The sequence below is a fragment of the Candoia aspera genome, chromosome 8, assembly GCF_035149785.1.
Source record: "Candoia aspera isolate rCanAsp1 chromosome 8, rCanAsp1.hap2, whole genome shotgun sequence".
NCBI lineage: Eukaryota > Metazoa > Chordata > Lepidosauria > Squamata > Boidae > Candoia > Candoia aspera.
In genome coordinates, this window is record NC_086160.1 from 52,907,078 (window position 1) to 52,920,450 (window position 13,373).

At 36.5% G+C, this 13,373-nt stretch overlaps 1 protein-coding gene across 2 annotated transcripts in view; it reads right to left on the reverse strand.

Annotated features, from left to right (window-relative positions):
• The window catches only part of ANK2 (ankyrin 2), a 337,224-nt gene that overhangs the window by 293,252 nt on the left and 30,599 nt on the right, over positions 1–13,373 (reverse strand). The window contains exon 1 of one of the 2 annotated variants that reach the window (XM_063310221.1): positions 11,619–11,815. The exons of the other annotated variant lie outside the window; for it this stretch is intronic. The gene's annotated coding sequence lies outside the window, so the exon portion shown is untranslated. Of the gene's footprint in view, positions 1–11,618; positions 11,816–13,373 lie in introns of those variants that run through there. 2 annotated transcript variants of the gene reach the window in all.

Genomic DNA, 13,373 nt, shown 5'->3' on the forward strand with positions numbered 1-13,373 from the left:
TATAAACTATTATACTCCCTGCCCATCAAGCCGAATTACCTTGCTTCAAATCTCTGCTGTCTTCTTTAATCATCATGATGCAAAGCAGGATTTCTCTAAATACTCAGCCCCATACAACCTCATTTCTAGTCCTTAGCAAACAAATGTGCCTGCAAGAATGTGCAACCCTAACAGTAACAGCTAGGAATTTCTACTGCAGCCAGCTGAAATTATTTCTAGCACTGCTCTTAGCAAGGTGCTTTAATTAAAATAAGCCTGGTTTTATGAAAAATCTATATGATATACAGTAATTGATAATGTGAATTAATTGTTAAGAGTTAATTGTGAAATAATTGTAAAGAGTTAAATATGCTCTTCAGAATATGAAAACATTTCAGTGGCTTCAATAGGAATACTGGACCAAGCTATCTAACTTGTTTCACTGAAGGCACAGCAGACATATGGTTCTTCTCTGTCAGAAAAATATTTAAACACAAAAAGTTCTCTGACAGATGAGGCCAATGGCATCTAGTGCAAGACTGTGTATCCCACAGAAGTCCAACCAGATTTATTCAGGAAGCTCACAAACGTAGACCAGAAACCAATCATCTTTCTCCACAGTTGCTCCTCAAACAGCAGGTATTCAAGATACCCTACCTGGCTTCCCAGGTGCCACAAACAACCATGAAGACCACTATCTACTCCTAGCTATTGGTAGAAGCTATTGCTATATTTAATGACAACTCCATAGATAAACTGTGTGTCTCCCTTACCCCCCAGTCCAGATAACCCTATAGAAGCATCCAAAAGGATCCCACAACTGTTGATCTCAGACCGCAAACAATGTGATTTAGGAGAAATCACTCCATAGTGCCTTACTATGTATATTAGTTCTATACCATTCCAGATAGTGGAATTTGCCTTTCATCATTCATGGTCAGCTGGGTTTATAGTTGAAGTCCAATACATTTGACAGAGGCATGAGATTAAAGGCAAGGATTATACTGTACATTCACCCACACCTACCCACACACCACACATAACACATTTGGACAGAACATTGTCATCCTCTCATTGCAACATGTGATCTTGGATTAAAACATTAAAAATATGTGTAGTCAGTGGAACTACAATTCTAATTTCTGAGAATAGTCTTGGATAGCATTTATGAGCAACACACAAGCAAAACTAATACCATGCTTAGGAACTGTGAGATTAAAAATAATCTTCTTGCAGGAATGGAAGCATGGAAAAATGTAACTTTTTCAAATTTTAATTACCAATATACTATAACAATCTGCCTTGCACCGAAACTAACCGTTCATGCCTCTAGTTTAGTTTTGTATAATGACAGGAATGTCATTTTCTCTTTCAGTTATTAGCTTGACTTTAAAACAGTTATTCTCCCTTCCCCTGTCCCCACCCCAGTTTTTGGTTTTATATTTTTATTTGTTTACTATTTTGTCTGATGAAGGATTCTTGAAGGTCTTGAATAGCCTAAGAAAGTTACTCTGTTACTGAGCTTGTTTTTTCTTCATGGCTACTTTTCCTTTTTAACTTATTGCCATAGCTCTGTACCAAGATGAATGTACAGCATCTGTTTAACTTCTGAATAAAATCTATTTTTGTAATCCGACTGGAAACAGGAGTTTTATCAAGCACTGGATAGGCTCCAATTTATGGAAGACAATGCAAATGAAAACCAGCTATCATATTTTCTTGCAAACAGAATATAAATGCTGTTTTCTTCTTTTGCATTTGTCACCTAGACGCTTTCATTTCAAAAGTAATACAGTTTTCCTTACTATGTATTAATTTATATCTTCCTCCTCAGCAGCTCCAGTCACAGGTCACTCAAACCTGGAATCAGGTCAATACCTGCCTCACTCTTTGCCTGAGTAAGTTTCCTGGTGCATATATTCTAACAGGTGGTGATTTCAGCGCAAGAGCTGGTTGTAATGATGAAGCTCTCTATGAATGTTTCAGTGCCTGTTGCCCTGAAGAACTAATTGAACCATCATTAATGCCCAGATCCTTCAAAGATACAAAATACGACCTAGTATAGCTGGCTTTAGGTTGCTACATCTTATAAATAGGCTTAACCTTCAAATGTTAAATGGTTCTGTCCATAATGATTTCCCTGGGCAATATACATTTTGATCAGCTCACAAGTTATCTACCATAGATTATTTAATAATCTCTAGAGACCTGGACCCTTGCCTTAAGCACTTTGGCATAGTCCCTAGTCTGAAAGTGACCACCTTCTACTTACTTTTACCTGCAAATTTAGGCAAGGCCCAATTAGGAATCAAGTTAAGGCCCATTCAAAATGCCTGATGGCTCTTACAGGGTCAGATGGAATAGCTCCCTTGGAGATAGGATAGCCCAATGGTTTCACTCAGAGGAAGTGCATACTTTTCAACCCTCTGGAACTCTGGAGCACATTTAGGTCCAACCATCCCACAAGATAGCAGCATATATGATGTATATCACAATCTCATAGCTAAATTCCAACCTTTTGTAATGAAAGTGAATACCAGCTCAACCAGGACAGGATGGCATTCTAAGAGCTGGTTTGACAAATCTTGTATCGCTGTGAGAGCAGCATTATTGGAATTCCAAGCCACCTAAGTGAAGGCCAATGCACCAGATTCCACCCAAATTTTAAAGGAGCAGAAAAGACAATATAAGGCTGTGCTCAGAAAGAAAAAAAACCAACATCAGAAGAAAAAATGGTTGCATCTAGTTAAAGCTACAAACACCAAAAATTCTTCCCTTCTCTGGCATATCATAACAAATTGTTCCAATAACGACTTTATACAATTGCATTGTAGTATCTCCTCAAGTACCTGGGTACTTCATTTACAAACCCTTTATTGTGATCTGCACACTAACTCCTATGTGATGGATGTACCCTTATCCTCACTACCGCAGTGGCCCCCAGTCACATGCAAGGAAGTTAAAAATCTTATTAACCAGCTTAACTGTGGTAAAGCCCCTGGGAGTGACCATATTCCCTCTGAGCTAATTAAATCCAATCAAATTGGTGGGCCTTGCATTGGCTTTATTCTTTTCATACATTAACCACACAACTAAGATTCCAGAGGACTGGGGGGAAGCCATAATTGTTCCCTTATATAAAAAGGGCGATAGAAATGACCCAGCTAATTATAGGCCAATTAGTTTATTGAACATCATTAGCAAACTAATATGCCAGGTACCTATTTACCAAACTTCAAACCTGGGTTAACTGATGAGGGAATAATCGACCCTGAGCAAGCAGGGTTTCAACCAGGACAACCTACTATAGATCATTGTTTAGTGCTTCAACATCTGGCAGACAAATATGCAAACCTGACCTGAATCTACAGTACATGCAGCCTGTATCAATTTCAAGGCAGCTTTTGATAATATCTCAAGGGTCAGACTCTGTGACATTCTGAGCTGATCCTCTAGAGAGAAAAGACTCTTGCTCCTAATTCATAAGCTATACAATAAAACCAGCCGCAAAGTAAGATGTAACCGGGGAGGGGAACTTTCTGATTATATTCAGACTGTTAAGGGGGTGAAACAAGAATGTATTTTAGTACCATTGCTTTTTAACATTTATATCAACACTCTGATTAAAACTCTTCAGAGACTTGATATCCATGTGCCTAAATTGGCTGGTAGACGTCTCCAATTCTACTCTATGCGGATGATGAAGTTCTTCTCTCCTTGTTTTCAATAGACACGAAAAAGGCACTGAGAACCCTGGCATCCTACTGTAATGAAGAACAATGAATGATCAATTATGATAAATCTAAAGTCTTAGTTTTTTCCAACAAAAGTTAAAGGCACAAGTGGACAGATGATTCCCATGAATTAGAGCAAGTTAAATGTTTTAAATACCTGAGCATAGCATTTCAGGTCTCTAGGAAATTAACAGCCCAGGAAAATTATGCCACTTCTACTGCCCAAAAGAGTTCACAAGCAATAATACAATTTTATAGGCAACAGGGGGCAAATTACATCCCAGCAGCAATTAAACTGTTTATAGCTAAATCAATTGCCCAACTATTATATGGGATTCAACTTGGCCCATATACAAACCTAAGGGCTTATGAAATCATTCAATCAAATTTCCCTAGGTCTTTGTTTGGTATCCCAAAAATGCACCCCCAATGCAGTTTTGAGGCCAAGTATTAAGGATCAGGATTCCAACTTCAGGACTCAGAATCATGTTCGACCCTACAGGCCTGATACCGCCGCTGCTGTCAGACAGCTACTAATCTCATTGGCACTGTATCTGTATAAAAGAACTTTGCAGTCTTGGCCTCTGTCATAAATATTTAGGCCAATTAACCCTGGAGAAGGCCAAATCAATAGTAAAAAAAAAAAGAATTAGGGACACTGGTCGCCAAAATGATACCACCAGTGCTCCTTAATTCTATCACCAAATTCTAGATAGCCACAAACCCTCTACTACAGGGTATCTATACAATCTCTCCTTAAGCAAATATAGATGGGCCTTTTCCAGAGCCCGCTTTGATGCCCTCGCTTTAGCACTGCTGGCAGGAAGGTTTCATGGGACTCCTTATTCACAGAAACTTCGCCCTTGTGGATCCAGGGAGGTAGAAACTCTTGCCCGTGTTCTCGTACAGTGTCTTTTTTATGATGCCCCAAGACATGCTCTGATCTCCCCAATCTTCCCTATATTTGAGGGTCATACTGATAAATTTTATGTTTATTTCTTTTTAAGGGATGCTGACTCTACACTGACACACCAGGTGGCCAAATATTTTTGTCAAGCTATACAATTGCGCAAAACTTTAATTAGATATATTGTTTTATTGTTTTCCTTTTTTCCTGATAACAAATTGTTGGACTAAATTATTTTTCTTCTTTTATTGTAAAGGCTGGACGAAGACCATAATAAAGATATTTGAATTTGAAATATATGTAATAAATCAATAGATTTTAATTTCTTTAAAAAATATATAAGCAAACTTAAATGTGTAAGGGTGAAAGCATTCTGTGTATGTGTGTCAGTGTTTTTGAGAAACAGACTTTGACTTGAGCACTGATTAGTGAAGCAGATTTTATAATTATAGCAGAAAAGACATTTATTTACAGAAAATACATTATAGGGATAGGCAAAGTATACCTAGTGAAGTGTACCTATCCTATCAGGAGACGAGTCAAAGAATATTTGCTCTATCCATGTGTGCCTGGGAAGAAGGAAGCAACCTCAGATCAGCAATCTTTTATACAGTACAAAGAGTAGGACCCAGAGGAACTCCCTAATCCTCTGTCTACAGTACATCTAACTGCCCCCTTTTAGTCTGTACGCCATGAGGTAGTAAAGAGTCAGTACCACTGGATCTGGACTTCCAACAAAATGAGATATTCTGTATATAATTACTCCATGATAATAACTACCAGATTTCCCTTTGTGTGTGGCTAAATATGTTATCCTGCTAAGAGATGACATTGACTTAATGGCACATTGTTATAGATCACTTATGGTATTTATTTTGGAATGAGTAACCTGCATTTAATGTACAGGTATTTCCAAAACAAGCAAATATCTCCTAGACAAACAAATTTAATAATGCTGTATCTCCCATTTTCAAAGAAAGTAGTACAGTAATTATATTTTTATAGAACTGTCAGCCTCTAAATTTTACTTGCCTCTGATAATACCAAGAATAGAAAATAAAAGCAACAGTTTAATTTTTTAACTGAAAAGAAAGCATGGGAGAGAGCATGAAAAGAAATTTTATTATTCTCTCAATTAATTTTTAAATTATTTGTTTGTTTGTTTATTTATTTAATTTTTATCCCGCCTTAATTATTTTTATAAATAACTCCAGGCAGTGAACATCCCTCCTCCTCCTATTTTCCCCACAACAACATGGTGGAATAAGAAGGAAAAAACCCTCATTATTTAAACCTAAGTTATCACAAAGTGTTAGTATATATATCATATATACATGGGTCAGTTATCAGTGTAAATCTATATAAATAAACTGCACTTTTACTTAATCAAGCAAGTTATTGAAGTGATTTTTTAATATTTCCCAAAGCCAAATGGCAAATAAATTACCTGAAATATCAACCAGCCACCATAATCAAAAAGTTAGATTCAATACAAAAAAGTCCAACTTTCTCCAACCCAGTGCTCCCTCAGTTTGTTATTATATAGCCATGCTGGCTGAACATTCTGGGAGTCGTAGTTCTTTATAACTGTAGGGCACTGTTGTGATATAGTGAAAGCATTTGCATTAGGTACCCTTTTGTGGATAACTACAAAAGGGCAATCCATAATTTAAATCCGATTAAGACATTTAAATGGACAGGCTGCCTGCCCAGAAGTTGTAATAATTCTGAAAAGGTTTTGGCTCAAATGATAGACCCATTAGCATGAACTTAAGAATGCTATTTTGTTTATATATGTGAGTAACTCCTTGTGCTTTTCTCTTCCTTCAATATTACTCCACCTCTGGTACTCAACATTATCAAATAGAGATTCAGTTTTGGCCACACAGTTTAAAACCCAATGTCAAACAATATGCTACCACTTATTACTTTCTGCCTAATCCACAGAGGTCATTAAACAACTAAATCAGTTCCTCCCTTTGTTCCTTACGTTTCAAACAGGTTCAAGTTCATGGGATTCAAAATAATGTACATTGCTTGGAAGTCTACTAGCTGTGTGAAATTTAGTTCCATGTGCACTAGAAATGAGTTTTCTGCACATGCTGCTCCTTACATGCAGTGCAAACATGAACTATTTTTATTAAAAAACTAAATGACATTTTGATTTTCATGTGTTACTGATATAAAGGAACAGAACTGGGAAAACATTTTAAAAATGTCAAAATACAATGCATCTGTACAGCTCGAGACATCTGTATCTACTATTCTATCACACATTAGCCAAACCCAATAATATTGGTAATAATAACATCTGCAGCAACAGAACTTCCATTATATCATTCATCTGATGTAAGCAATCTTTCCTATTTTAATGCTTCTACATTTTAAAATTATGTTTAAATGTACGTAAAGGGGAATAGTTCAAGTTCTTATCTGTATTTGCAATGTCATTTTGCAACTTGATTCTAGAGTTATGAAGGGAGGCGCAAGAATCACAATTTTTAAATACTGGCTAAAATTGAATTCAGCCCCCTGTGATCTGATCCTCTAATTCCAACAGATTTTTAACTATCTCTTTAAAAGTGTTTTATGCAAGTCTGTGGGGGAAAGGGACAAGAAGTTCCAGATACATGAACATACTTATCTGTGGAGTCCTTGGTGCTCTCTGAGCCTTGTTGTTTTCTTGCAGATATTTCATTGCCAGGCTAGGCAACATCTTCAGTGTGAACAGGGAAAGGGCCTTGCTCTCTGTTTATATAGGCCCTCTCCCTGTTCACACTGAAGATGTTGCCTAGCCTGGCAATGAAACATCTGCAAGAAAACAAGGCTCAGAGAGCACCAAGGACTCCACAGTTCAACCCTGAGCTACAAATATTCGCTTTGATTGGTACATATTTATCTATTTACAGGAATATTTGAGATGTATATATATAGAGAGAGATATTATTTCAAATGGAGCTTTTCAAAGTGTCTGATCCGTTTCACTCCTTCTCTCATGCAGCTTCTTTCTGGGCTTTCACTTCTGGGCTTGCTTCTATCCTAGGGAGGAAAGGAAAATAACTCTTCTATGGACTTCTGGAATTCCAGCATCTTGATTAACAACTGGCCTGTTTTCTGAAAACAGAGTCCTTCCCACCAGTGAGTTCACTTAGCACAGCCTTTCTCAACCTTTTGACCCTGGAGGAACCCTTGAAATATGTTTCAGGCCTTGGGGAACCCCTGCACATTCAGGCTCAAATATAGGCCAGAAGTTACAAAATTATTATATTCATTTCATGTGTAGGACTGTATATATGCATGAACAGTGTTCTTAAACTAAAAATAAATAATGAAATTTACCTCTTTAATGTGAAGTTGCCTGAATTTGAAATATTTTTTTAATAAATCATGATCTCCCAGGGAACCCCTAGTGACCTCTCGTGGAGCCCCAGGGTTCTATAGAACCCTGGTTGAGAAACCCTGACTTGGCATTTAATTCAGTTCCTGCTTGTTCCTGCTAGGTCTCCAGTTGAAGATTCTTCTTCCTTGATACACATAGTATCACCAGTCCACACCACAGAAAAGCAATTGCAGGAACGCCCCCAAATCTCCACCTCCATTATCAATGCTTCTTCCCTTCTATATGTTTACAGCAAAAGACAGATGTTGTAATTAGGCATGAACCTCACTGGTGCCTATGTGACATTGTGCCTTATTTTGATCTATAGGAAAAAAAACTTTTAACCTTGAGGAAATTGCATCATCCCCACTCCAGCATGGCAATTCATCATGACACAAGGTTAGGCTTCAGTTTTCTGGTCTTTCTCCCAGGGTCCCTTTGGCATTAAGGTTAGATTACATTAAGACCACTATGAGGCATGAAGCACCAGTTGGATTTGTCACTGGTCCCAAGCTATTTTTACTGAATACAATTAAACTTTCCTGAAGCTAACATAACAATCCGAATTACAAAAGAGGTCTCCTATAAGCAAGATGTATTCTATCACAATAGTGACTGGAAAATATAGGAAGAGAAATCAACAAATATGGCCTTCTAAGCTGTACATTTTATGAAGGTATATGACTTATATCTTATTAACCTGATATCATGGTTCTTCCAGTGTTACTGTGGAAGCTTTTTTCTTAGACATAGATATGTATTATAAAGCTGTCTAAACTTTGTGCAGTAGCTGGTAGCATGAAAGGAAACTGCACCGCTGCTTTTTAATTGTTATGAAGACAGTTTTTCCAATTTCTTTTAATATTGTGTCTGGAGTTCCATTTTGTGATTCTTCTAGTTTTCAGCTTTTTATGCCAGTTACAGTATATTGTCTTGTATGTGTCAGTGCATGATCTGTAAATTGACTCTTAAGTGATCTGACTTGATTTCCTTTATATTTTCATAAATTCATGTGTATTTTTAGTTACAGATAAGCAACCCATAATACATGCATGATTATTGTGAACTGCTTTGGATATTATTAAATAGTTTCTAAATATTGAACAGTAATCTGAATACTACATAAAAATTAAGCAAGAGTCTTCTGTAGGAGAGTCCTGAGTAGCAAGCATCGGCCCTTTCTTTATCAGCCTCTTTAAGAGTACAGCTACGGTTAGGCCTAGAATCACTCTGTAATTATAGCATAGTTTTAAAAGAAAGCACTTTCTACAAGTGGTAATTTTCATACTACCTAATTGTCACTTAATGTGTACATTTAAAAAACAGAATTGCATATAGTCTACATTATTGCTCAAAGCTTTGAGAGGTAAACTGAATTTAGCCCATGGTGAAATAATCCAGCAACACCCTATGTTATCTACCAAGAATACATAAAATTACAGTATCTTTCTGTTACAACTATCTCTGTAGCAAAGAGGGTATCTAGAAACATTCTGCCTAGTTTACGCAAATTTCCAAATTCAGAATATGAGATCAGTCAGTCATAGCCTTAGCGAAAGTTAGTTTTCAAGCTCTATTTAATATATCTTGAAAGTAAATTTTAATCCGTATTACCTTTATTTCTTGCCTGTTATATTTATTTCATATATGCCTTTAAAGTAAAATATCAGATTTTTTTTTTCCTTTTGCACACCTGAATCATTTATACAATAGTTATCCTGCAAGGAAAACTAATTTTTTCTCAATTTATTTTTAAAATAAGACATAAATCTTAGATCTTCTGAGAATATAACAGTGTGGCAGATAATTCATTTTTTCTGTCTAATCTTCCATTTGGGAAGGAATCATCAAAAATTCATGGACGTTGTCCTTTTGGAGAAAAAGGGTATCTCTTAAAAATAAAGTTATGTAACTTTGGCAATTTGGCATTTTCTTTTTATAAATATACTTGAAAAAGAATAAAAGTAATTCTAGCCCAATCACATGAAGGATGTTTGCTGCTTGTCCCAATGCATATTTACCCTGAATAATTCTACTGACCTCATTGGGGATCACTCCCCAATAATATGTTTAAGGCTCAAGCATGTCAGACAGTTAAAATTCTGATTTGGCAGTGCACAATATGGAGATACTAAGTGTCAACTGCATTCATAAACTATCCTAGGGATTTTATAAGAAAAAAGTATCATCCTCATCTTATAAAAAATAGAGAACACAACTTCCTATACCACAATAATATTTATTTAGTTATTCCAGAAAGTTATTTGGGGAACTAGAAAGAAGGGCAGCCACCTATATCAGCCACCTTCAAAGGCTGCTCAGAGATAATGGGATTGGAGAAGGGAAATTGCTTGGAAACAAGTGATCAGCCTTCTGGACATGTTCCACAATTGCAGTCAGCTAATATCATTAATTTCTGTCTGTGTTGAATAACCCTGGAGAGATGAGAGCTACATTACTCATGGATATAGCTGACGTTTTATAGGTTTCCTATGAACATCAGCTTTGTGTAAATTGCATTGTGAGGATCGCTTATCCCTATCCCAGGATTACAGACATAAAAACAAGATTTGCATTATAAAATGTCTTCAAATTCACTGCTAAAGTAAAGACTTATTTTTTCAGCAGCTTGAGAGAAAGTGATATACATATTATCAGTTATTTAATTCAGCAATGGCATATATTCCACTATAAAATACTGACAATAAAATGTAAATCTTTACAGGGTCAATAAGTAATAGATAATGTGAAGAGAACTACCTTAATTGAATAAAATTTTGTTTTTTACACTTTCCTGAGTTACAAAGAGCCTTTTGTAAACATTCTCTTGTTGAGATTCTGCCATCCATTACCACACCAAGCTTTTCTTGCCTATCAACTGAAAATGACAAATTTTGTTATCTTGCTCATTCAGATTGCTTTTCTCTCACACATAGAAGAACACTGGAATTTAACCAACCCCATCCTATGTTAACTATGTCTAATCAAAATTAATTACCAAATCACTAAACTCATAGCAATATCATATTCTGCACTTCTGTCTTAAAAAGAGCAACCAAACAACAGGGTGGAAGAAACTGCAGGCTATGTTTATAAGCCATTTATAAGGATGGCATATGAAAGAAAAAGACTCTGATCTTTAGGACAACCTGTTGCTTTTCTATATTTTTCAAATTCATCTCAACAAAAACTGATACAGGTGTGACTACCACCTGGGAAATGAACTACTGTATATACCTAGGATTAACCCCCTGAACTCAGTGAAGCTATCTTTCAATAAACAATCAGTACTTCTTTGTTAGACACCACTTTCTTCTTTTTCTCTCCCCTTGAAAAAAAAATTCCTGTTTCACAATGCTTTTTTTTTATTATTAGCTTTCAGCCATTGCAGTTATCCTTATTTCTGGCTGCAGTGTACACTCAGAAGCAAAACAAATCACAAATCTCCCAAATCAAAATGCCTTCCCCTCTCAAGAAAATAATTAGCAATCAACACTTCCGATTTTTCTACAAGAATCTGTGGTGCATCTGTTCAAGGAAATACACAAGGAAAAAGAGATATAATTGCTAGTCATAAAATGCATCCTTCAGTTACTTAAAATAAAATACAGCTACTCACTGAAGAGATTAGCCATTCTTCTCCATACTGTGGCACCTCTTAGCAGAGAAGAGTCCTTCAGCCTTTCTTGCAAATGATGTCAAAAACAGAAGGCTTCTGTATTGCAGCCTTTTTACTGTAATCCATGTGTTTCATTCTAGCCAGTCCTTGCTGGCCACACAGCACCGCATGATCTCCCTTGTATATAAGAATGCCTTCAGATCACACCAGCTTTTGGTGGCAGTGACTCTGGCTCTGATCAGCTGCATTTGGGAGGAAGCAGTTTGTCTGAATGAGAAAGCAAGTAGGCTGTTCCTCTTCTCTCCAGTTTTCAGTTTAAGGGGAAAAATCCTGTGATATAAATAGGGATATTTATGGGCTCCAGTGTTCCATGGATACCTCATATGGTGCCTACTAGACATTCTCCCTCATCAAACTTCCACTTTTCATATACATTATATATGTGGGGTTTATAGTTATAGAGCAGGAAGCCAAATTTGGCATTTGAGCATACCATGGTGTCCAGGATTACCTAAATTTGAATTGTATGGCTTGTGAAACTGAACAGTTTACTCATTCAAGCTTCATTCAGAGCATCATCACACAGATCTAAATATAGCTCAGCCATAGATCCAGACAAGTACCCTTCGAGAACAGATTACCCCAGAGGTTAGAACATCTTCAGGTGTCAGGTCTATTTTGTACAATGTTATGGGTGCCAAAATATATAAATACTGAATTACAATTTTTTAATGCCCAAAATCTTGTGAATCTCATGTGAGAACATTGAGGTGTTGGGACATTTTAGTCATTTTAATTGTTTTATTTATTTATAATTCTGGAGTATCATGAACTATATTAGCAGAGCCATGTTGCTGATGCTGACATGTCCTAAAAATTTGTTACAAGGTCCTCTTCGGCATACAAGAGGCTTCCTTAGCAATTAAGACTATGTAGAAAACATTTCCCCAAAGATAAGAAGCTTGAAAATCACTATTCCAGTTTGAAGCTGTCATAGCCTGGCAAAGGAAAAAAACTTTGGAGAATTTATTTATTTTCTATCCCACCTTTTCTTTATAAATAACTTAAGGCAGCAAACATACCTAACACTTCTTCCTCCTCCTATTTTCCCCACAACAGCAACCCTATGAAGTGAGTTGGGCTGAGAAAGAGTGACTGGCCCAAAGTCACCCAGCCGGCTTTCATGCCTAAGGCGGAACTAGAACTCTCAATCTCTAGCCGATTGCCTTAACCACTAGACCAAACTAGAATGAGAAAAGTAGAGAACGCCTACTTTTTTAAATAAATAACATTCCAGGTATTGTTGCCCAGTTTATACAAATGAAGTCAATGGTGCTTACATTTTCTATAATCAAAATTGAGTCCTAACAAAAGATTGCAAGGACTGAATTCAGCAAGAATAGTTTGTCAGTAAACATAATTTAGAACAGCGCTATCCATTAACAGTCAAGCAACTGCTTCCTTAATTTATTTCAAATTAAAAATAAAATTTTGCCAGCTGTGAAGTTGTGTATATGCGAGGCTATTTTATTATTTTTTATTTAATTAATTAATTTGTCCCTGCCCATCTCCTCCCATAGGGGGACTCTGGGCAGCTGTTGTTACTAGCATTAATTAGCTTTCTGTTAAATGAAATCAACAGTGCAAAATTTTCAGAAATCACAAGAGTAAACCCTATACAACGTGATACATTTAGAGAGATTTAGGCCGAGCACATATTTCATACTGATGCTGCCAGATTCACTGGCAGCATCT